Genomic DNA, 25,963 nt, shown 5'->3' with positions numbered 1-25,963 from the left:
GTGAAGTCGTACTTAAGTAAGATTTCCCTCCCTAGCTTAACATTAGAAGATAACTGGTCCCTTGAACAACCCATGACGGCCGAGGAAATAGCTGAAGCGATCAAGACACTAGCAGCGGGTAAAACTCCAGGGCCAGACGGCTTAAACGCTGATCTGTATAAGGCATGCTCTCTGATACTCGCCCCAATATTGTCCCTTGTTTGGGAGGAGGCTATGAACGCTGGTTCACTCCCTGAGTCCATGTGAGACGCATCATTACGGTGCTCTTCAAACCTAGACGCCCGGCATACGAACACTCCGCCTACCGTCCCTTGTCCCTGATTAACACGGACGCCAAGATTTACGCAAAGGTGCTGGCCACTAGACTGCTCCCCAAAATGACCACCTTAATCCACCCCGACCAATGCGGATTTATCCCTACGAGATCCACAGCCCTGAATCTGCGCAGACTGTTCAGTGTTCTAGCACAGATCAAACCAGAGGCACAAGCAGCAGCCATTTCACTTGACGCCGAAAAAGTGTTCGATTCGGTATCGTGGCTTTACATGTTTGAGGTTCTTCATAAATTCGGATTCGGCCCTTACCTGATAGGTTGTGTCAAACTACTCTACTCCTCTCCCAAGGCCAGAGTTCTAACCAACTGTACCCTATCCAATCAATTTACACTATGCAGGGGTACGAGGCAGGGATGCCCCTTTTCACCCATCCTTTTTGCCCTCACCATTGAACCAGTGGCGGCTGCAGTTAGAGCTGAACAAGACCTTAGGGGTATAAAAATGGCCGGGGGTTACCAAGCAATCTCATTGTATGTAGACGATGCACTACTACATGTTCGGGAACCAGAAAAGAACCTGTCCCCCATTTTAGCGGTGATTGCCGAATTCACTACACACTCAGGCTACAAGATCAATACATCCAAATCCGAGATCTTTCCGTTCACACGTGACACTACTTGCCCCACAAACACTCATGGCCTGTCGTGGGCTCCCGATCACATTCGATACCTGGGGATCCTGGTCTCCCACGATAACTATGAATCCACGCTACAAACCATACACTCTAAGCTTCAAATTTGGTCCAGACTCCCCATATCTCTAGCTGGCCGGATAGCGGTCCTCAAGATGACGGTACTCCCTAAGCTCCTATACATCTTCTGTAATGTACCTATATGGCCGGGCAAACTCTTCTTCGACAAACTGCGTTCCATGGCCACCACTTTCGTATGGAATGGTGGCACGAATAGAATGAAATGGAACAAATTGGTCGAACCCTATGATATGGGAGGCATTGCCGCCCCTGATTTCGAATTGTACTACTATGTGGCACAGGCACACTATGCAAAGTTCTGGCAGGACCCCTCGGATAACACACTACATATACCCATCGAGCGTCATTCGGTCCGCCCGACCGATTTGAGATCCATCATATTTACGAAGTCACATAAATACGATTGCAAGTTTGACCCTGCATCTTGCACAGTTGTGGCATGGGCTGCAATAAGCAAGCGTCTGCACATAGACTGCCCTTATGATTCCCAAGCCCCGCTCTGGCTAACCGAATATGAATTCACGAGGAAAACCATGTTCCCCAATGGTAAATTTGTAACTCCTGAAGACTTCGCAAACTCAGTGGGGTGCAGTCAACTAGCCACCCTACAGTTCCACCGTATGAAAGCCGCGTTCAAAGAAAGGTGGCCATCATTCCCAGACGAACCCCCGAGCATGCATGCTACCAGTCATTGAATTCTCAGGCAGGCACTGGGGTGTCCAAATTATACAATATTGTGCAGGCTCATACGAAATCATCGAACACCATCAAAGCATCGTGGGAAAAAGATTACGACCCTGGCGGAAAGGGGAAAACGATGGCGGAAATGCAATACCGCCATCGAAAAGCGCTCGGTGCGACTATGACCCGTCACCGCAAAGTACGAAGCCATTAGCGACACCGTAGTGAACGCCAACGCTAACTGCACTAAGCACGCGCGCGCGCACCATGCCAAACCGCAAACACCACCATGGTGCAACGGTACGGCAATTCCGACCCTAGCGGACATGTACCTAACGCCATCAGGCATGGCGGAATGGACCATTCCGCCATGGCTAGAAATACGGCATCGTGAACCAACCGTAAATGGCCCACTGAGTGCCTGTACTCCACTCCCTGGCCACATTGCACAACTCCTGGCAGGCGCAATGTACTCACACCATGCAACCAGTGAAATCTACAATTCACCCATGCATGCCAACGTAGAAATGCATGCAGGTGTTCGAAGCGCCCCGTGAGTGGGCATCCATGTACGGCATTTCACCATAGCCGTACTGATGCAGCACAGGCATGTGAAGGTACAAGACATCAAAATGGAAATCAAGAACACATGACACAAAACAACAGTAGTCCCCCATCGCTTGCCACCAGCGCAAGGCAACATCCAAAACAGCATCCTGAGGGGGATTGCACCAGACCTGTACTCTTGCCAGTAAACAAACCAACCATCAGCAGAAGCATGTACCACACAAGTTGGCAGAGTGACTGAGCAGCCAGGCACATCCCAAGAGGGGCCGATGGGAGCTGCAGGGCACAGATGGCATGAATACAGAAGCTATTCCAATGGACATGACCCCAGTCCCCCTCCAACAAACGCACGCAAACACAGGCACCTGTGACCAGCCACATTCTGAACATCCCATCATACCATCAATCGACCTGGCTGACAGGCACCAGTCGGCCAAAAGCCAATCCCCCGCCCCTGAACAGCACATCATGTAAACAGTCACAATGGCAGCCCCTATCCGTGACCACACTGTGCTACGTAGGCAAAAGCGGCCAGTACTGTACCACACAACTCAACTCAGAAGGCGGAACACAATGCAGATCATCTCGCAATACATACCGCCACAAATCGAAAATCGCCACATCACCTGCAAAGAATAACGCAACACGCCAAATATCGGAATACAATTTAAATGCACATCCAAATGACAAAGGCCTCACAGCAATTTGTAAAATAACACCAAAACATCCATCATCACCGAGGGCTGCATCTGCAATAATTGACCAGCTTCCACTTGTGTGACGCCCTGTACCATCATGGCACACAGGGCCAACATCAACGTTCCAAAAGGCAACATGGAAGCGGCAAGAACCGCAGGTCCGTCCCATGAGGCAGGCACTAGTCCAGCTGAAAGGCCGAAATGTTGCACCTAGCCACCAGAACAGCGTAAGGGCATGTGGCCCATTGGCGATCGTCCCATAAGATCGTAATGCTGCTCCACTGATTCACCCGAAGCTGCAGGTGTCGAGAGTAAAAACCATCTGGAGGAGTGGCGTACAGATGGCATCTGCAATAGGGCAGGAGATACCTGTCACCAAAATGAAACACAAATTAACCGATTGCACTACATGACACATGATGCATCACTATCTTCATTCAACACACCAAATCCACACCCATATGCATGCTAGGCCACTCCAAAGGAATATACACACCCCTAAATCAGTATCGATACATAACGAAACCAATCGAGGTTAATACACCATTGGCAACGTCGGTTACTGTGCATGCGTCCGTCAAGATAGAACCCATGACATGGGATTAGTAACGTGCCTAGACACAAGTGTATGAAGGCGCGTCGAGACAGGGAGGATCCGACAAGGGCAGATAGACGTAAGTCCCACTATGGCAGCCTTGCATCACATAGCGCAGGGGAAGGGGATTGAATCAAAAAACACATGTACATGGCAGACCCTAAATGGAATCATCTGTCCATGCATCCATTCATCATTCCCTCATCCCGCAATGAAAACGCATGAACATTCACTCACATAATATGTGAAACTTCCATCGCGTCTGTGCGTAATGCAGTCTGCAAAAACCACTGTGCTCCTGGCCGGATCTGTAGTGTCGTGAAGCTAGATGGACTTGGGAACGTCCTGCCTTATCGTCCACTACGCTATTGCGCATCCCATTCAATTCATGTCATTCATTGCTTGCTCGTTATGGGCCCTGTCCCAAGGACATTCAACAATAGAACGTTACATTTCCAGGCAGACCTGTGGGCGTCTCCTCACCGCTACTTCGCAACCAAAAATCCTGGCCTTCGAATTCCTCACTTGCAACATTACGTCGAAAAGGCTTCTGTGAACGCTTGCATTCACAATTACATCAATGTAGTGCGGCTGTGTGTCATAATGCTAACTGGCTGCAATCACAAATGGGACGCCACGCCCGTCGGTGAAGTACGATACTGTGCTGCATGAGGGTCGGCCATCGATCGAGCCCTACATACCACTGACTCTTCACAGGTATGTAAGCGGCTGCAATCATAGCATGTGTAACAATGGGAGCATAGCATGAAAATCAGTCAAAGTACATCACACTGCCATCGGGATTTGATACATGATTCCAACCCCAAGATGCCATGCGGCCAAATGCAGCCTTACGTGCGGGACGTGCTCGGCCAGAAGGGATTGCATCTGCCACAGATTCATTCAATCAGCACAGGTGGAGGCCATACAGGCCGACAGCACATATATAGCAGACCCAAACCCCTCCCACAACCACTCCCACTCCAAAATGCTACCGGCAGGACTAGCGATGTTGGGCCTGGGGCACCAGATAGCACTGCAAGTGCTACAACTACAAGAAGACGACGAACAACAACAGGTACAACAACCGGGCGCACAGGGGAGACGGAGGAGAAGGAGGAGGAGGAGGGCAAGGCAGGGTCAGCAAGGCCCACAAGCACTGCCACTACCACCACGCAGGCGGCCCGCAATCCCACGCCTCCGAGCTGATCCGTTCAACCTCACTGCTGAGCAGATCCACACCCTCTACCGTTTGGACCGGGACACCATAATCGCCATTGTGGACATGACACATGCTGACCTCGTGAGCATGATAGATAGCCCAACCGCCATCCCACCCCTACTGAAGGTGGTGTCTGTACTCCACTTCCTGGCCACAGGCACCTACCAGCACACAGTGGGACAGTTGCATGGCATTTCACAGCCACTGTTCTCACGGACACTCTCCCAAGTGCACGATGCCCTCCTGAAGCACGCCGACGACCACATCACACTACCACGCACGTACCAGGAGATTACCAACGCAAAGGTGGGATTCCATGCACTTGGCGGCATCCCGGGTTGCATTGGTGCCATCGACTGCACCCATGTTGAATTGGTTGTCCCACATGCCATGGAGGTCCAGTACCGCAACCGGAAACAATTTCATTCAATCAATGTGCAAATGGTGTGTGACTCCAACAAGATCTTTACGCATTGTTGTGCCAGATTTCCAGGATCTACCCATGATTCTATGGTCCTGAGGAACACAAGAATACCACGCTACATGGAGCGACACGCAGGGCACAGATCCTGGCTACTCGGTGAGTCTCATTCCATGCATGACATCGTGGCCCATTTGATGCGTCAATGACCTTGCAGGAGGGGGGGGGGGCTACTTAGCACTATCATTCCACTGACACCCTTTATTCGTCCCATACAGGTGATGCCGGGTATCCACTGAAGAGATGGCTCCTTACACCAATCCGGAACCCACAGAACCAGCATGAGGAGGACTACAACCATGCCCACTCACGTAGCCGTGTGGTCATTGAACAGGCATTCGGCCTACTGAAGGCTCGTTTCCGCAGCCTCAGCAGGTCTGGCGGGGCACTCATGTACAGCCATGAGAGGGTTTCTAAGATGGTCATGGCATGTGTCATGCTGCACAACATGTGCATACGTAGGAATGTGCCCATGCCCCCTGACGCTGTACTGCATGCACCTGAAGATGATGATGATGAGGGTGGGGATGTGGAGGGACGCCAGGGAGTCCATGAGGCACAGGATGCACGTGCAATCCGACAGAGCATCATAGATGCATGCTTCTAGCAACCACGCATGGTGCCTATTACACGGAAAGGGGACCTGTGGCACTGTGTGTGTGTAGTACAGGCACATAGTGGACTGTACGCCTATGAAGGCCTCGTACGCAAATATCAATGTCCACACATGTCATTGGATGATAATGAAGTGCTGTATTGTTAATGTGATTTGATTCATACACCCTATGGACCCGCCACCCAGTGAAGCCCAACACACCCCCTCCACCCTACTTCCTCCCCCCCCAACACCAGTGTCCAGATATGCATGCTGCCCGTGGGTAGACGCTATTGCAAGCCCCCTCTACGGGTATCAGGGGCACCCCTGCCCGTGGAGCGCAGGTTCCTGCCAGATCTGCGTTGGGGGCTGCCCTGGACGGAACTTGCCACGGATGACGTCTCTGCCTGCTCGCGTCCATGCATGTCTCTGAGGGTTTGTGAGAGCTCCGAGAGCACACGGCGCACAGCAGCAAGTTCAGCACAAACGTCTTTGGACGTCGCATGCAGTTCCCCCCTCAGGCTCTCGGTGCTTCTCTCCATTTGTGCTCTCAGGCTCTCGGTGCTTCTCTCCATTTCTCCCCTGAGGCTCTCACTACTTTTCTCTATTTGTGCCCTGAGTGTCTCGGTGGATGTTTCCATGGCTGCCCTGGAACCCCCGCATTCATTTGCATGGTCCTTGAGTAGCGTGGACGCTTCCTGCTGTTGCTCGATCAGCAGGTCGAGGGACTGTTGCCTCTGCTGGGCCATGGACATTTGCGGTGGTGTGACAGGGGGGCTGCTCAACACATGTTGCCTTGGCACAGGACTTGTGGGGGTTGGCCAGTCGTCGTCTTCAGGGTGCCCCTGCGTGGTTTCGTCATGGTGTAGGGGATGGAACATGCAGGGGGATTGGGAAAGGTCATGGATGGTACCTACGTCGCCAGCACTGTTTTCCGTGTCGGAGCATGCTGGCATGACAGCTGTGTCACCTATGGTGCTGCTACCACCAGAGGCAGTGCCATCAGATACGTTCTTTGGGGGGACCTGTGGTGCTGGGGTTGTGGACTTGCTGGCTGCTGGGGTGCCTGTTGCAGTCCCCTCCAGTGTGCTGGCACTTGATTCCTGCTGCTGCCGTGTCTTGATCCTTGCACCTGAGGTGGAGGCTCTTGGGACGTTGGTCCTGGCCCTCTTTGCAGGCGTGCTGGTAGGGGTGTCCTGCAGCTCGTCGTTGGTATCGGACCCTGTGGTGGAGTAAAGAGGGGCGAGCGTTAGTTATGGGTCTGTCGGATTTGGAATGGCAACGTGTCAAATGCATTGGGGTGGTACATGAGGCTGATATGGGACTGGGCCTTGGAGGTGGTCTCATTTTCGTGTGGATTGAGGATGCATTCATTTGGCTGCCTGCAGTTAGGGGGTGCATGCTGCACATGTAGGGGTTGTTTATGGCATCTTGATTAATTTGTTTATTCATTCTGACTTTTAGAGGGCGCTGTCAGGGCAAAGTATGTATTGCACTATGGGGTCACATGGTACTGCACATGTTCGTGGTTTGTGGATTTCGCATTGTTTCTCTTGGCAAACCTACCTGATTCTCCGGATGTCGGCACTCCTTTCTCCATCCCTCCGACTCCCTCTATGCTCTCCATTCCTATGGTGGAGGCGCAGATCTCCTCCCAGGGGGTCAACTTGATGGGCGACTCTGATCCCCCCCCGGTAGCTGTGGCGATGTTCCTGTTCGCAGAAAGTATGCTGCGTACGCGGATCCGCAGGTCGTCCCACCGCTTGCGACATTGCTGTGGCGTGCGGGGTGTTGTCCCCACCGCACTTACGCGCTGTGCCACAAGGGCCCATATGGCCTTCTTGTTGGCAAGGGCCGTCCTGGTCATTTGACTGGAGAAGACGACGGCGGCATTTTCCTGCAGGGTCTCGGTCAGCACGGTCAGTTCCTCTCGGGAGAAGTGGACCTGCCGCTTGCGATCACACGCTTTCTTGGCTACCTTTCCCATATTTATTTTTTGAACTGGGGTTGCTAACGGGTTGGGATGTGTGTCAGGGTCGGATTTTTAATGGTTGTGTTGGGATTCGGATTTTATAGTTGTGCGGCGTGCTGTTTCCCGTTCCGGCCACATGCTTTTACTTCCGTTTCCGTATATTTACGGTGCCCGTAATTTGCGGTGCCCGCTCATTACGGTGCCCGCTCATTACGGTGACCGCTAAGATGGGTGGCGGTATTGCACCTGGTGCAGCGTACGGCGGCGGTAAGGGCCGTTTTGGGGTCATTTCCGCCATCGCAGCCTTTCGGATTCCGCCATGGCGTAATGCTCGTGCCCGATGGGTCGTAATTAGCCGCACTTTGCTCCTTCGTGCAATGGCGGAAACGCTATTTACGCTGTTGCGGTCCGGTCAGTCAATTTCCGCAAGGGTCGTAATGAGGGCCATGGATATTATAATCGAAGAGGGGATTGGGCCAGATATTGCCTCCTATCTAAGAAAATCTCACTCAATGCAGGCCTGAGATTGATACAATTCAAGGTTCTGAACAAACTACATTACACGCCAGCCAAAATGGCAAAGTTCTACAAGACCACCCCCGACAATTGCCCGAAATACCACGCCCCTAGTCCAACATCCTTGAAGAAATAACACAAATCCCTGCACACCTCAATCCACCTAAATACCTGTTTGGAGACATTGGCAAGGCCCCGGAAAAAACGAGGAGACTATTCAACATAACCTGCGCAGTAGCAAAGAAATGCATCCTCCAAAAATGGAAGAGCGGCCACGCTCCAACAACAGAACAGTTCCTTGCGACCCTCACTTACGTGAATGAATGTGAGAAAAACGATGTTAATATGATATCTGCTCCATGTAAACCAAAAGACATTTGGGCCCCGTTCAGGGCATACTTAGACGAAACCTCCACAGACACTGAAAACTCGCACAATGATAGCGTGGATGATGGGCCATGCGACACAGCTAGGTGTATGTAACCTCTTTCTATGGGTATATACGCGGACATGCACCTGATGTAAAAGTTTACAAGGGGAACTGGGTTGTCAATTTTGTAATGCGAATCTGTATTATGTAGATGCGAGATAAGCAAAGTGTACTGTGACATGCAAGCCAAAAATAAAGTTCTTAAAAAAAAAGAATTGACAGCACTGCGATTAAGCATGTGCACATAGAGAAAGAGATGGATGAGAGAAGGCGAAGGCAGGCAGATAGTTTGGATTGTGGAATCGTACGGTCTGATGATGACTATGAATGGATGTGAGCAGGGGACGAGGAGTGGGATACTGTGGACGATTTGGAGGATGAAGAAGAGCCACCCGCCATATTGCCTATGGCAGTGGCGAAAAGAATGCAGGCGGGGAAGAACAAAGTGACCAAGACAGTGGGGGTACTGTTTCCATTACTGCATAAGGGGCTGGGCAGGGCCCAGTACATACCATGGGTATGTATGGATACAAATAATCTAATAAAGGCAATCCAGTCTGTAGCAGGCAAGTGGATATATGCCTTTGAGAAGCAGACAGCTGGTACCACCTTGGCAGTGGGAGATCTGAAAAGTGTATTTTTTTGCAATACTGGGGGATATGGCAGATGTCATTTGGGTTAAAGCAGGGTATCCGGGAGTGAAGTTAAGGGAATGATAGCCATGATGGAGCACATTTTAATTACATTAGGCCCCAAGTATGTGCCGCGCTGCAGCGTACATATCCAGATATGCCAGATCTTCAATCAATAATGTAGCGGACAATGCAGGATGATGAAGACCCTGCTCAGTACATTTTGCAAATTCAGGAGATGTGGAGGGTGGAAACAGGAGATTTGTGCGACAAAGCAAATCCATTCGTTTATATTGTAGTGAAAAGAGGACTCCCGAAGGTAGTACAGAAGACTCTTGATAAGATAGTGGGGTGTGAGGAACCTAAGGGCATACTTACTTCTTTCTCCCCAATATCCTCTGTTCAGGTAGCCAGGGAAGAGCGCTGCTTTTGGATCCTAACCCTGGGGGTGGATATGCTCACCTGGGTAGAGGAGACTTGGGGAATGGAAGGGGGATGTCCTTGGGTAAGTATCCCCCATTTCCATTCCATGATGAACCTTCGGTCCTAGAAGCCTTTATGGGATATTGTCATCCTTTTCCCTTTTCTTCCTTCAAGAATGACACTGGGAAATGCCATCAAGGTAGTGACACTAGGAAGAGGTTGAATAGGACGATGTCTTTAGGGAAAGCAGAGTTCCCCCTTTCCCTTGTAATAACAAACCCTGCCCTCCCCCTACCTTTATAGGTTGTTGCCAGTCACTTCCTTTTATTTCACCTAAGTCACACCACTCTAGTAATGGGACGAGAAAGCAGTGACTAGGAATTGTGCGTACTAACATTCAGTTACACCACTCTGGTACTGAGACGAAAAAGAGGCATGGAAACTATTGCAAGGGTCAGGCATGTACCAAGAACATAAGCAATTGGACTCAGGCAATTGAGATGAAGGGCTCACACCTGCAACCTTTTAACAGGTCACAGGTGCATAAAAGGTCGAGCCACCAGTTGAGAGGGGGGAGACCAGCAGGAGAGAAGACGGGCTGGGTGGGGTGGGCGTGAGAGGTGAAAAATCCTGCTTGAAGGAGGCTGCTGAGGATGGTCCTTCCCCGGAGTTCAGGATACCATGAATTGGCAAGGAGAGACTGCGATGCCGGGGCCCGAGGGGGCTGTGAGAGAGTCAAAGCTGTCAGATCCTCCTTAATCGGGTACCCACAGCCAGAGCTGTGAAGCACGGAAGAGACCCCAATGCTGTAAGCCACAGGTAGTGTCTGCAAGTGACAGGCAGAGCTACCAGCACCCACAGCGAGATTTCCAAAGGGCGGGCGCTGCTCGCATAGCTACAGAGATGTGTGCACAGAGCCGAGAACAAAGAGAGAAGCCACCCGGAGGAGTCACAAAGGACCAGTGAGTGAAGCAGAGGGAAGACTCGTACCAGGGCGCTCCTGAGGCTACTTCATGGCAGATATGAATGCCAGATTAACAGAAATATATGTGCAATTGTAAGTGAACCCAAAGTAAGGGGCTTTATTGAACAATATGAGCAAGTTGAACTATAAGTAAATGAAAATAAATCAAGCATTATTGAATACCGACCCAAAGGGAAGCTTTGATGAGCCTACGAATGGAATGCAAGCATGTGCAAAACACACAAAGTAAATACTGAAAGACAAAGAAGAAAGGTTACTGAGTAAAGTGGAAAACAAGTAATGAACATTGCTAAAGATTGTGAAAGTAAGGTGGTAAAAGAGATTGAGCAATATAGAGTGAATTGTGTGGAAGAACACATTGTGGCAGAGCCAAGAGACTGGCAAGGAGAAACCAAAGTGAATGTGAACCAGAGCACAGGTGCAGTGACAGAGAAACCTGTGTGGGGAAGAAAGCCTAGGGTTATCGGTAGCGTGACCTGTCATGGGTGGACCGTGTGGTCCGGAAACTGTGCCTGGACTGAGGATACCCTGTCTGATAAAGCCAAGGAAAATGCAGGTAACAAATCTTCACGTATGAAATAGATTGCTGAAGTGAATACAGAAGATGGCAATCTGTGTAAACTATTGAAGAGTCTGAAGGAGTGCAAAGTTGAACTGGAACTGGTTTTGAGTATTAAGAGATTGGAACTGATTGTGAGTTGGCAAGCTGGTCAAGCTGACTTCTTGGCAAAGGGAAACCTCAGACATTGTGAACTGTGTTGGTGACTTGGGGAAGGGAACCCTGAGACCTTTTTGGAACTGTATTATCTTCTTGGGGAAGGGTACCCAGAGGTCTTTTTGAACTGCTTTGAACTTGGGGAAAGGGAGCTGTAAAGTAGGCCTGAAGCTGAAAGAAGCTCAGAACTTTATTTGGAACACTATTTATTTTGTTGCTGCTATCCCTACACATTGTTTAGCTTTAGTTGTGATGGCAGGTAAAGATTTTGGACACAGACAGACGTTTAAGTTGAACTTACTGACTCAGACTATCCTTAGTTTCTTTAGGTAGGGAAATCCCATCTTAGTATAGGGCAAGATAGGCCTTGTCACATCCTGACATTCATATTTTGTTTGAACTTTAATCTGCTGTTTGTGTCTTGCTTCATGATGCCTTCACAGGGGATTGAAGCTAAGGGGTGGGCGGAAATACAGTCTATTATTGTACACCATTGCAAACGGTTAAAAGAGAAAGAGAAGGAAATGGTTCAGAGGGCACAAATAGAAAAGGTTAAACTGGTGCAGAAGAGATTGGCAACGTTGCATTGGATGGGGCAGTAACGGTGATACAGACAGAAGGACAGACAGAGCCCAGAATGATTCAGGCAGATGTACGAGCAGCATCTGGTTGGTGAGGTGATTACAATTGTAACAGTGGGTAGCCACCTCAGTACAAAGGAGGGTTTACAGGGGGTATCAGCGAGGAAAAGGGGGGTTCTCAGGGGCCTGGGGAGGATGAGATGGATTTGGAGGAATGGGACCATGGGGAGGATGAGCGGGGTAGTGTTGGACGGATGGGTCATTTTTCAAGAGAATGTAGGAGTAGACAAATAATTGCATACCCACAGCAGCAGATGCCCCGTACCCTCAGGCAGGACCCACCTCATACACCCAGCCTTATTTTTAATCACCCCAAGCAGTTCCATATGGTGTGCCATTTCCCACAGCAGCGCTTGCTCCCCCACTGTCATTTTCGCAGCTGCCAGTCCCAGTTTCTGGTGGTGCACCAACATATGCGGTGGGCCCTGGCCAGCAGCCAGGCCCTTAAGTGCAGAACAGTAATGCAGTGCCCAACGGCACAGTGACGCATTATCAAGGGGCCACTGTCGCTGGAGGCAATCCATTTTTTTTTCCAGGAACAAACACGTATCCAGACTAGGACAGCCCACAGTGCGTTAGCATGCCCAGTTCTATCGGTCACTGACAACCCAGAAGCGAAACCCTTGGTGGGCGTGGAGATAGGCAATAAGCCATTCATTTTTATGGCAGATACAGGTACAACAAAGTCATGTATTAGTGAGGGAGGATCACCTTGACAGGCAAGGTAATGGACACACTGGGCTTCTCTGGGGCAGTACATTTGGTTCTGTTTACAAAAGAATTATCCATTAAGATAGGGGGCATGGTGATCAGGGCCCCAGGTTGTTTTCCACCAAAACCCTTTCAATCTATTGGGTAGAGACATCCTGAGTAAGCTCAACTTGACCATCTCGTTTACTGAAAGGGGAGTGGTGTGTTTGAATCCCGGAATTTGTTACATGAGGGTTATGCTGATCATACATGCGTTGGGAAATAAAGCAGTGGCGAGAGGAATACTAGTGGCCCCTGATTTGATTGTATATGGGATCACAGTGCTTCTTAACACACTCCGGCAGGTGGACTACCAGTACTGGCAGATGCCCTCTGAATTTCTGTTCAGACCAGCCCTGCCCCAGTAACTCGTTGCAGGGACTATTATCAGGCTAGATATAGAAGGAGGGTTTGTGTCAAAGGAAAGGATTGTGTTAATAGCAACCGACAATGATAGGGGGGAGTGGCACACAATTTTATGTATAGATCCAACCCAGCCCCTGAGAGACATAACAGATGAGGATATTTTTGAGAATAAGGACAATGATGGGGAGATAATATTAGAAGTATGTGTCCCTTGTGAAATAATGACACAGTAACAACACGTCCCATGTCCCATATTATTGGTAGTGAGTGTGCATTAATTTGCTCAAGAAGACATGTCTCAAGTATCTGATAAATTGTGGACCAGTAACCCTCACGATGTAGGGCTTTTGCACAGTGTCGCTCCAATACGCATCAAATTGAAGCAAGGTGCAGTGTTACCCAGAGTGAAACAGTACCCTCTGTCTAAAGCAGCTGAAGAAGGCATATACACTACTTTTATGGCCCTCCTACACCAAGGCATCATAGTACCATTAAATTCCCCATGTAATATGGCCATTTATCCAGTGAAAAAAATGAAAGGGTTCCAGTTGGAGAATGATTCAGGATTTGCACCCTCTGAATAATATAGTATAGGCAGAGTTTTCCGTGGTTCCTAACCCCACAATAGTTTGTTATAGACCCTCTTCAGCCACACATTTCACTGTTATAGACCTCAAGAATGCTTTCTTTACTGTCCCACTACACCCAGATTCTCAAAACCTAACCGCATTTTGCCGGGAGGCGTTTCCAACATGCTAGTCTCCCGCAGGAGTACTGCAAATCCCCAAGTATTTTTAACAGGGTTCTGCATGAAGACTTAGGTAACATCCAAGTTCCAAGTACCGTCATTCAGTATGTGGATGACTTGTTGGTGTGTTGCACTGCTGAGCAACAGTGCAGGGAAGATTCCATTGTTTTGTTACAGGTGTTGGCTGGCATAGGGTATAATGTGGATAGAGCAAAACTACAACATTTTCAACAGGCAATGTTTTATCTAGGCCAATTGATCTCAGTACATGTTAAGAGCGTGACTCCAGAACACGCAGCAGCGGTGCATGGCGCACTCCAGCCAGTAACTGTAAAGGACATACTGATATTTATGGGGTTGTATAATTATTGTAGGGAGTGGATCTTTGATTACTCATCATACACCCGGCCACTGCTGCAGACCCTTAAAGAGGCCCAATGGACCAAAAGTATCATTACTTGGACTGATGAGATGGTCACTAGTTTTCAGGAATTAAAAGATGGATGTTATCACCACTGCCCCATCTTAGCAACACCCGACCACACCAAAGAGTTCTATCTTTTCTCACACTCTGATGTTCAGATTATGGCGGCAGTTTTAACACAATGGGTCACAAACCTCAAGCCTTTAACAGTGATATGTTAGATTCAGTCATGCAAGGACAGTACCCCTGTGGACGAGCATTAGCCTCAGCTGCTTTTGCCATTGAGAAGTCTGCCAAGTTTACTATGGGGTGTACAGTAACTCTGTAAATAGAACATGCATTGTTTGCAATAATTGAAAGATCCAAGTCTACGTTGACAACGCAGAGCATCTGCATGTGAAGTTATTCTTTCCATTCCATCGGTCCACATTGTTCATTGTCCAACTGTAAACCCTGCCGCCTACTTGACAGAACCCATTACTGATTCTGATGACATTCATGACTGTGCCACATGCGAGGACCCAGACGATGATATACCCAAAGCATGTGATTGCGCACTAGATGTTGGGGAAGTGTTCTTTGTTGATGTGTCAGCGACTATTGACCAAAAGACAGGTCAGCGACAAACAGGGGCAGCAGTCGCCAGGTTGGTTGATAGAGAGTATGAGGTTTTTATCCAACAAAGACTACCTGTGCATTATTCTTCTCAGGCGGCCAAACTCATTGCTCTTCTTGATGCGCTAGAGACAGCCCAGGGATGTCGAGTGATTATTTATTCGGGCTTGGCCTATGTAACTGTGATGCTGGAAATGCATCAGAGGGACAGGGCCTCCGTATCCTTGTCCTTTACTGCTTTTTATCGTGTGTTCTGTCATGTTTTCTGCGCAGGAGTTCATGTGGGACTCCTGCCGGTGCAGCTCTCTTTCTTTTGGTTTGGTGAACGGACCCGTGGGATACCCTTATGGCACCCATGGGTGGGGGTACAACCCTGTGCCCCTAGTGTATGTTTTTGGGCACCTGTGGGTGGCCCACAGAGCAGGGTATGGGCTGGTGGCAGCTCCATGCTGAATTTGACAGGTGCGCGGAGTATCCTCCATTTTCGGATACCCCGGCCCTGCCATTGGGATCAGTTGATCCCTGATGGAAAACAAGATGGCCCCGGTGGCCTCTTGCTTTCTTTTACCCATTACCTTGTTTTCCCAAAGTCCTGGGAAGCCCTGACTCTGTCCCTTCCCCCTGACTGGCTGTTGGATGGAAGTGCCATATATGGTGTTGTTGTGAAGGCCCAGTCAGACTAGCTGGAGCCTTCCCGGTGATGTATGTTGTGGGTACCTCCTGTGGGTGGGACCTGGGTGAATAGAGTGTGTGACGAATATGCATTCTGTGTTGTGGGTGTCTAGTATCTGGTGGTTGACACAATGACCGAGACAACCCTGCCCGAAACCGGTATGAATGCAGCTTGGAGTGTTGAATGGCTCAGTACTTGTCCCAATACACATAACTTGTTGTGAGTGTCTGGAGAGAAGTGAATGGCCTGAATACCTCGTGTGCCTGATTGGCTGCCTGCCTGCATGAATGCCCGTAGTCGTGATTGGATGCTTGAGTGTGACCCAGCGGAATGAATGGGAGATCAACAGTATATCTGGGGACCTCTCACTGGTAGGAATCGTGTTCAGAAGCTGAAGTCCACTACGACGAGTAACTGGATTAACTGACGCTTGACCTTGAAGCCCTGCTGGACGAGAAGAATTGCTGTTGCCCTCCTTCACAATCTGAAAGCTGCTGTGCCTCCAAGGACTGACCCAGAGAGGACCTGGTAAGGCACCCTCTTCCCGAGCTACGAGGGACCATCGTGCAGAGCTGATCTTTGCCAACGCTCCCTGGTAGACAGACCTTCGACAGGCTGCCGACCCGATACGGGGACTGCTGCGGAACTCCAAGGAGAAGCACTCGGACTGTTGGCCGCCACTGTCGACGACCGCCGTCGCCGACCGGAGCTGCCGTGCCCCCGTTTGCCTAAGAACTTCATTGATCATCAGACGCTCTCGTCTGCATCGTCATCCGCTTGTCTCCCGCTGGAGAAGGCTCGACCGTCGACGCGCCGAGGAGCATCCACCGGTGGGTTTCCAGCCACCTACAGACCGCAGAGACGCCGACGACTCGACGCCCTTGTAGGGCCACAGTTCTTCATCATCACTTTGCGGTCCAGAACTATTGTCACACAGGTGCCCTGCACGCCTCTTCCTTGCAGGACGCCAACGCTCTGTCGTCGACGAGCACCGCTAGGAACGAAGCTGCCACTTCCCTGCCATAGTTCACCCTGTTCACCATCGGACGTTCGACGACCCGTGACTCCTGCCTTAAAGGGAGGGCACTCAAGAAGGGCCGTCTATTCCCCGACAATGAACGCCAAGTTCCCCGACACCTCTCGACGATCCGTGGCTCCCGCCTGAAAGGGAGGCACTCAAGAAGGATCGGTCGGTGCATCGTCGGAGAACTCTACTCCACCAGGTACATTGGGGGGGTAAAACCTTAATAGTAAGAAGTAAGACTATCGAACATTATATGGACTGGGCTTGTGCTATATATCTTTATCTACAGGTTGCCCAGGTGGGGGGGATCTCCACACAGAACTGTGTCTAGGTAACGGGGCCAGTATTCTGCCTATTGTTTCAACCATCTTACGTTCCTGCCTATCTCTATTGCTGGTCTCCTCGTTATTAATCTGTGTGACATTTTAACCGTACAGTTGATGCACTTTAATGAGATTCGATAACATTAGTGGTACCACTTTAGAACTGTATATATTTGTCATTATTGACTTCCAAGTACAAAGTGCGTTATTGTGATCGTTTGAATATTAATTATATAAAGACTGTGTTTTCAGTAATACAGTGTGTGGACATTCCTTTGTGGGGGTTTAGGGACTACACTGTACAAAGGAACCAGCTTGCATCACCTCCTGAGAAGCTAGGCCTTGATTGCTCGACCACGTACCAATAATAGAGAATCTTGGCTGGGGTCCTCTGTGCCTCTCCTCTACCATATAGAGAGCGGAAGTACAGACACCCCCTACCAGTTTTTACAGTAACAACAACTGTGCTCTATGGATTGTCGAGGTGGAAGAGGAGAGGGTTTCAAAGAGTAAATGGGTCCCCAGTACAGCATTCAGCCCTCTGACTGATTCCTGCTCTTTTACAGCCAACACTTGTCGCAATTGTCCAGTGTGCAGCCCATAATAAAGGTGGTGACCTTGTTTCTCTTGGTAACAAAGCAGCAGACAGAGCAGTTAAATTGGCAGCATATTTACCAGTGCTAGATATCCCTGAGCACCCAGCCCTTGCCAGTATGCAGTTGCAAATACAGTTTGCATACACAGCATTACCCATTACTGAAGCTATATAATTGCATGACAAAGCACTGCAGAGTGAGAAGTTGTTGTGGCAGAGGAGGGTGTGTGTGCATTCTCCCAAAGACCTAGTTTGTAGACAGGTCAGCATAGGGAGAGTAGTGATGCCCCAAAAACTGGTCCTGGTCGCATTCAACCAACTGCACTACCCCACGCATGTGTCTAAGCAGCATATTGCCTCTGATATATACAGGAGGATTGGTATGTGCCGAGCATACAAGATTTCTTTAATATGTTCACATCCAACTGTACTGTCTGTCAGACTTCAAACACTGGGCACACATTGAGGACCCTTGGGGGCACATTGCCCCGTTCAAGCTGTCCATTTTGAGACCTCCATATTGATTTTGCAGATATGGAAGAATGGTACAACACCTCTCGCTGTCTTATAGTAGTGGTGTGCCCATTCTCCTGTTGGATTGAGGCTGGCCCATTTGCACATCCTGATGGCAAATCGGCAGGTACATTGTTAGTGAGAAAAGTGTTTCCCTGATGGGGAGGGTGCGAGAATCTGAAGAGTGATAATGGCACCCTCTTCTTTTTTGTTTGAATAGATTGCGGCTCTCCTAAGCATTAAACACAAGATGTGCTCAATTCACCACCCCCAGGCCAATGGCCTTGTTGAAAAAATGAATTCCCTCTTATTGGCTAAACTGTCCAAACTGTGCATTACTCTCAAAAAGAATTGGGTGCATTGCTTGCCTCTGCCCATCTTCAGTTTGAGGACTCAACCTTATAAGGACCATATAGAGTCAGGGAGATGTATGCACATGCCGTTATCACCTGTGCAGAGTGCTGCGCCAATTCTAGGAGATTAGTTTAAGTTCTATTTGGCCAAATTAACAAAGTTAATAAAATGACTTTCTCAACAGATAGGGCCACGACGAGCGGAAGAAGAGACAAGTGCTGACTCAGATCCTGTGAGCTTGCTGCCTCTCCAATTACATCCACGGGGTGCTGTTTATGTCTGTAACTTTGTCCGCAGGTGGAGTGAGCCGTGCTATGACGGACCTTACATGGTAGTGCATACTCCTCCATTTGCAGTCAAAATGAAGGAACTGCGGTATTGGGTGCACCTCTATCTTGTAAGCAGGGTGCTGCATGTATTACCTCCTTCTATAAATATATTGGCCCTCATTATGGGTCCAGCAGGTAACCCTGCCGTTGCTACAGGTGGGTTGCTGGCGGACCCGTAATAATTTACTGGCACCTGACCACCCGGTGCCACCGGCTCATTACCGGTCTGGCAGCTGGAAAGTCAGGCGCCAGCACATTTGTTAATCCACATTCCCATAGAGTCCTATTGTGCCGGTGCTCCCGAGAAGAGTCTGCCTACTGTGCCGGTGCACCCAGCAGGGTCAGACCTGTCGGGCACAGCGGCCTCGGCAGTCAGACTCGTAGTTTGCCGGTCTGCAAACAAGGGTGCCGGGGAGCTTACCAGCACCCTTGTTTCCGGATTGGCAAATTTAGAATGAGGCCCATTGTCTGAGTGTTTCTTGTAAATTACTATATTGCATAACGACTTTTGGTGTTCTTTTGGTGTTCTGAAGTTTTTTTTGTTCATTTGATTACAGTAGAATATTTTTCATATCTACATCATCGGACCACAGATCCAATATATGTGTATACTTGTATTTTGTTATATCGCTACGCTGCTATTGTTGTGTTACTTTCATAGCAAAAAAAATCTTTTCCCATTGATATTACACAATTTACCCTTCCATTTTACTGTACATATAAGTTGTTCTATAAGTGTTGCACTAGGTTTCTTTTTTATCTTTTCTGTGGGTTTCTTTTGGGTATCTTCTTGTATTTGTCTAGAGAGTTTATATGGTTAGATCATATAAAGAGGGAGCATAGTAGGCGGGAGTGTAAATAGGGAATTGTTTGATTCTGCAACACCCAATGATGATTTTAAGACTATTATAGTGAATTTTAGGAGAATCCATATACAGGACACAGTATCATAGCAATGGAAGTTGCGCATGAAATGGGTAATAGATGAGGAAAATGCATATGCTCAATATAAAGGAGTTGTTTTTGACACAATGTCTGATGTGTACCATCCAGAATTGAGTAACATGTGGTACAATCACATGTGCTCAGCGGGGAAACAGAGGTATAACAGGAGCTGTTATATCTGCTCCATCATCCCATATGCATCAGAGGCACCCAAGAAATGTCATCCTTGGAAGCCCAGTGTTTGGTTCATCTGGCTCCATGTCGGGTTTGCGGTTTGTTCCAGGGGCACACGGTACAAGCTGTATTAATGGACAAGGATGAAGAAAAATGTGCCACAGAAGATAACGGTGCTCAATGTAAACCATGACCACCTGCTGAAACTGGACAGAGTACCGTTTGTGCATAACAGATGGCAAGAAGCAGTGGAGAGTTGCGTGGCAGGGGGGGTTGGAAGGGTTTGGAGATGAAGTGATATGGAACATCAATAAAAACTGCTTTACAATATGGGCCACTTATTTATCGAAACTAACAAGAGTTGAGACACGGGAAGTTCAAGTGAATGTTCAAGCAGCTGAAGAATATGAGTTGTGCTTTCGAGGACATGGGACAGTTCCCATTGGAACTAACATCAAATGCAATAAAACATTGTTCATTCCAGATCTTGCTAAAGGAACAGCAGCCCTCATGGATATGTACTAGGTATGTGGTCAGCAAGCATACCTGCATCTTCCACCAACCTGGTCAGGCACCAGTGCATTGACAACATTGCACTCAGCTATTCTCATGGTGCCTGAAGCTCATCTAACAATTGCATCTAAACCTGGCATACTGCAACGGAACCAACCACCACAGACCAAAAAAACGAAGTGCTCACTGAAAATACGAAAAAAGGATATCAAATTATTTGTCTGAAGATTCATCCAGCTACTTAAAGCAATCCCAGATAAATACTGCCTGTATACCAAGACAGAGGTTTTCTTTGCCTCCCTTCTGAGGTCAGGGGTTCAGGCCATAGCGATTGCTAAGTGGTTACAGATTGTGAGGTGGGAGATGATCCAGCTGGAAAAATTATACAGAACAAGGCCTGAATGCTATCAAGAGTGAATTGCGAGTGATCTGGTTGATGACTCTCCAAAACCAGTACATTCTGGACCTTTTGAGAGTGATGGAAGGGGGCATTTGCAAAAAGATTGGACTGTCATGTTGCAAATACGTCCCCCCAAATGATGCAGGAAATGGGACCCTATCACACATTATAGAGGCCTTACACAAGTTCAAGACATACATGGAAAGTGAAGCAGGGGTGCAGGCTGAAGATTGGTTTGACACAATGTTCTAGTCACTGTGGGCACCAACATGGCTCGGAGCAATGGTGAAGATATTGGTTCCCATCATGGTGCTTTTGCTGGTGATGTTCTGTACATAATTACCCAAAGGGCACTGAAGGTACAGTGAACAGGGTGAAGCCCTAACAGGCTACATATGTAACACAGTAAAGCAGGGCATCACACAACTGTATGCTATTAGTAAAGACAGTATGGGAATCCCATTACGAACATACCAGAGGCGCTACACGAAAATTAGTGGCCGAGGAGATGCAGGGTCAATTTCGAAAGACAGCAGGATAGTGGGCAATAACTGTATATCCCTAATAAATCCCTCTAATTAGGGAAAACTTTCCTTAAAAAGTGCTGATGTGCCGCTTACAAAAACGAGGACAGTAAAAGAAATGCAAGAGAAATCGTTTTTGAAAAACAGTAACAACATCAAGGTTGTTAAACTCCTGCATGTCCTGGGTCACTATAAATCCCCCAGAGGGGATAAAGGCAAAAAATGTGTAAAGGTAAAAGTAAAGTTTACACCTTCGACTGGAAACACATATACACAATCACTAGTCTAGGCTGTCTATTGTGGGTACATATTACTTTTACTATCCCATAGACAGCACAGTACTTCCCAGGGTGACTTTACATTTAAAATCAAAACCAAGAACAAAAGTTATTTTAAAAAAAGGAAAAGACTTGGCCCAATGCTGTTGTACTGCCGTAATGTAGGTTTTTAGATACAGCAGATTCTCCCGAGTAGGGATAGGCCAACTTTCCAAAAAGACACATGACAATTTAACATGTAACCAACATCGCCCTGTCCAGTAGAGTGTTAAATGATAGGGCCGGGCATGAGGCTACAAAGCAAAATATATAAAAGACATATATGGGCTTGTTCATAGTGAGGTAGAAAATGTTTTAGTTCTCCATCATGTGACAACCACTGTCTACCGGTTTCAGTGGTGTATTTTTGGTGTAACCACTTTCATCAGGACAGTCTTCTAAAACAGGGGGGAGGGGAATGAAAAGAGGGAAGGAACAATATACGGTGATCCTTGTTGATTGTAACCGTATTGCTGCCACAGGGTTAATACTTTACCCCGTTTTCTAGCGCCGATGCAGGATGGTTCACAAGAGAGACCTATGGAGAAACAAATTCATAAACCAAGGTCAAACCCACATCACTGCCATGTGCTCTAGTGCTAGGAGACAGCCAGCTTTGATCACTGCGTCTCCTAAAAGAACCTCAAAAACAACGGAGGTGATCCATTTATACCAAATGTAGATACATAAAGTTGCAGATTTTAGTAGGCATCAAACAACACACAGAGATATGGAATAGTTGTAATTTTGTTCTTAGATGACAAGGCATTCTTAGATGTTAATATACTACTAACAGAACTAATCAAAGTCTAGGACGTCCACAGGTGAGGTAAAAAGAAGCAATATGGCAAAGCTAGTCATTCGAATGGTTTTTGAAATACATGCAAGGCTACACGCCATGCATTGTTTGGTATGGCAAACTGTCCACTCACATGATTTATACTGACGGTATTCCCTGCAAAGGGATTTCTCAATTGTAGGTTATGTTGAGGGCATACAAACCATATTCATCCCCGGCAGGAGCCACTGTAAGAAGTGATGTGCTGTAAAGATTGAAACAGCGGCCATCACTCAAAAGTGTGTGGTAGGTGAATCAAAGTACATGCTGCTCTCCTTTAAATCAGTAACAACGAAATATGAAAGGGTTGTGTGCAACATTCAGCCGATGGAAAAGGGCCATTAGGGCACTATATATGTTAAAGTGCATAGGGCAAGCATGAATCCAGACGCCTACTGAGGCTCTGACAAAGCACGTGGAGCCGGCAAATAAACAAACCGGCAAAGTGCAATGCAAGAAAAAGGAAAAGGAAGAAAGGACGCGCACGCATCCATGATGTGATAGCAAAAAATGAATAAAAGAAAGATGCAAAGAAAAGGCGTGCGCGCCCTCGAGGCAACATATGGCCATTGTCTACCTCCAAAAACGTGAAAGGCATGGTTCCGTTAACTTACTTTCACTTGCAGGCTCCAGGAAGCCACTGATACCCCCGACTCAACGAATCGTTAGAGTTGGGTCGGAAGCTTCATGCTATTGCTTCACAGAGTCACGTTCAGCAAGTCACGTGTGCGTTTTTTCTTTTTTTCTATTTGTCGAGCGTGCCGAGGACGGAAGTACACGTCCCCCAGCTCCCCAGCCTGATACATGGACTGCAAGGTCAGGCAGCAAGTCACGTGTGCGTTTTTTTCTTTTTTTCCATTTGTCGAACGTGCCGAGGACGGAAGTACACGTCCCTCAGCTCCCCAGTCTGATGCATGGACTGCAAGGTCAGGCAGAGGGCAGGCACCACATAAACACAGATCATATGGAGTGCTTAAGGCTTGATTGGAGTACATATTTCTAACCGTGCAGGTAACGTGACCATTATACACAGGATAGTAAATCTCCAGATTAGTTGTTTTGTGATTCAAAAAGGATAATGTTATTTAAATTGAAAACACGGGGATAGATGGAAAAATACAGTTGCCCATAATGTGGAGGTATACAGTTGCCCATAATGTGAATGTTCTCAACTCAGATAGAGTTGTGGTTGCTAGTATTGACAACAACAGAGGTTGTGATCACCTGAGTAGGAGGTGTATTCCTTAACAAAATTAAAAGGTTCCCTTTCTTTGTGCTTTGACACCCTGGGTTAAGCTCCTATATATGTAAGGCTACGGACAAACGTGGTGTCCAAAGTGGCCAGTATAGTATGCTTATTTTGCACCAACAAGGGTACATGAAGAGCCAGGCAATACTGGAGATATGTATGCCGAGGTGGCTGACCAATAATACAAAGTGGCAGGGCCGGGACCTCGCTCAAACACTGCTGAGTAGTCATATTGTGACCGAAAGGGCTTGCCAGGGAATGGATTCATTGAGGCCCCTTGTGTCGGTTTTAAGGCGAAAGATCCAGGTTTGCTCTCGTTTGAGAAGCATACTGGTAATATCGCCTCCTCTTCTGGGGCATTTAACCCTTTCCAAAATGTTCCATTTGATGTCCTCGGGTTTGTGTTTTAGATGCAAAAAATGGGCTACAAACGGTGCATTTTCCCGTCTCGTTCGGATACACGACATGTGTTCCTGTATCCGTTTTTTTATAGGTCGACTAGTCATCCCTATTAACATCAAGTTACAGGGACACATGATCATGTAGATAGCATTTGCAGTATTACAGTTTGTCAGGGTGTTTTGTTTCCAGGGGGTGCGAAGGCCCAGTTCTAGAGTTTTTGTACGTGTTGTCAAATTACACACATTACATTGGCCGCAAGGTGTATGTCCTGTCGCCGGTGTGGTGTTCCATAAAGTGGTGGATGTTTCATTAGCTTGTTCACTATAAGAGTGAACTAGGACGTCTCTGATGTTTTTTCTTTTTTTAATAGAAAAGCAAGGGGGAGGGAGGTCTACCGTACCTACGTTGAGAATGGGCCAAAGTTTGAGGATTTCCCTTTTGATTTGATTGATTTTAGAGGAATATCAAAAATCGCTGTTATCGTTTGTCGGCCCACTGGGCGTTTAGTCTGTTGTAAAGTAACTTCACGAGGAATATTTCTTGCCCGTTTTCTGGCTTGCCTGATGATTTTCTTAGGGTAACCTCTTTCCAACAGACGTTCTTTCAAAATGAATGATTGGGTGTCATACTCTTGTACACTGGAGCAGTTCCTCCTATATCTGAGAAACTGCCCGAAGGGCAAATTGTCCCGCAGGCTTTTCGGGTGAAAGCTTGAATATTGTAACAGAGAGTTACGGTCTGTCGGTTTCCTAAACCCACTGGTGGTCAAAGATCCCAGATTGGCATTTATTTCCACATCGAGGAATTGAGTGGTCTTTTTAGCTGAACTATGAGTGAATTTTAGATATCTATTTTTCAAGTTAATCCACTCCATAAAGGCATGAAGGGGTACTTCATCCCCTGTAAAGACTAAAAAAATATTATCTATATAGCGAGCCCACACTGTAATGTTATTCAGGTATGGGTTTGTATGGGGATATATGTGTGTTTCCTCAAAATCGGCCACATATAAATTGGCCAGGGACGGGGCAAAAGTCGCTCCCATAGCAGTTCCTGAGCATTGTTGGAAAAATGTTTCCCCATAAAGGAAAAAATTCCTTGTTAGTGCGATTTCTGTCAGTTGTAAAATGAACTCGACCGGCATATCTAGGTTGGACCCCATTCCACGTAAGATTTTTTCCACAATATGCAGGGTCTCCATCTGTGGAATGTTGGTATATAGTGCCTCTATGTCGAGGGTCACAAAATATTGTGTGGCAGGATCAAATGGTAAGTCATCCACCAATTTCAGAATGCTGGTAGTGTCCTTGAGATAGGACCTCATCTTGGGAATTTCTGGTCTTAAAAAGAAATCCACGAATTCGGAAAGGGGTTCAAGGATGGATTGTATTCCTGCCACAATGGGGTGGCCTAGTGGAGGTGAAATACCTTTATGCACCGTGGGTAATGCATAGAAAGCTGGAAGAATAGGAAATCTAGGGCACAGGAATGCTGCTTCTTGTGAGCTAATATGGCCTTCACAGGCTGCCTCTTCTACAATCCCTGTAATCAAAATGCGCAACTCCTCAGTGGGGTCCCGGGGCAGCATCTGGTAATGGGTTCTGTTGTCTAATAGTTTATCCACCATCTGTCTGTAATCAGTGCTATTAAGAATGACAATCGAGCCCCCCTTATCTGCTGGTTTTAT

General features: G+C 47.8%; 1 long non-coding RNA gene across 1 annotated transcript in view; it reads right to left on the bottom strand.

Annotated features, from left to right (window-relative positions):
• LOC138521158 (uncharacterized) overlaps positions 1–23,323 on the bottom strand; it is a 67,494-nt gene extending 44,171 nt beyond the window's left edge. Inside the window, exons 1-2 of the long non-coding RNA XR_011282955.1 lie at positions 23,240–23,323; positions 22,284–22,325 (exon numbers count right to left, since the gene is read on the bottom strand). This is a non-coding gene — a long non-coding RNA (uncharacterized lncRNA). The remainder of the gene's footprint in view (positions 1–22,283; positions 22,326–23,239) is intronic.
• Positions 23,324–25,963: the final 2,640 nt, after the last annotated feature.

This window comes from Ambystoma mexicanum, chromosome 13 (genome assembly GCF_040938575.1).
Source record: "Ambystoma mexicanum isolate Mex_15411 chromosome 13, UKY_AmexF1_1, whole genome shotgun sequence".
Classification (NCBI taxonomy): domain Eukaryota; kingdom Metazoa; phylum Chordata; class Amphibia; order Caudata; family Ambystomatidae; genus Ambystoma; species Ambystoma mexicanum.
This window is presented reverse-complemented; position numbering and strand designations above follow the sequence as displayed.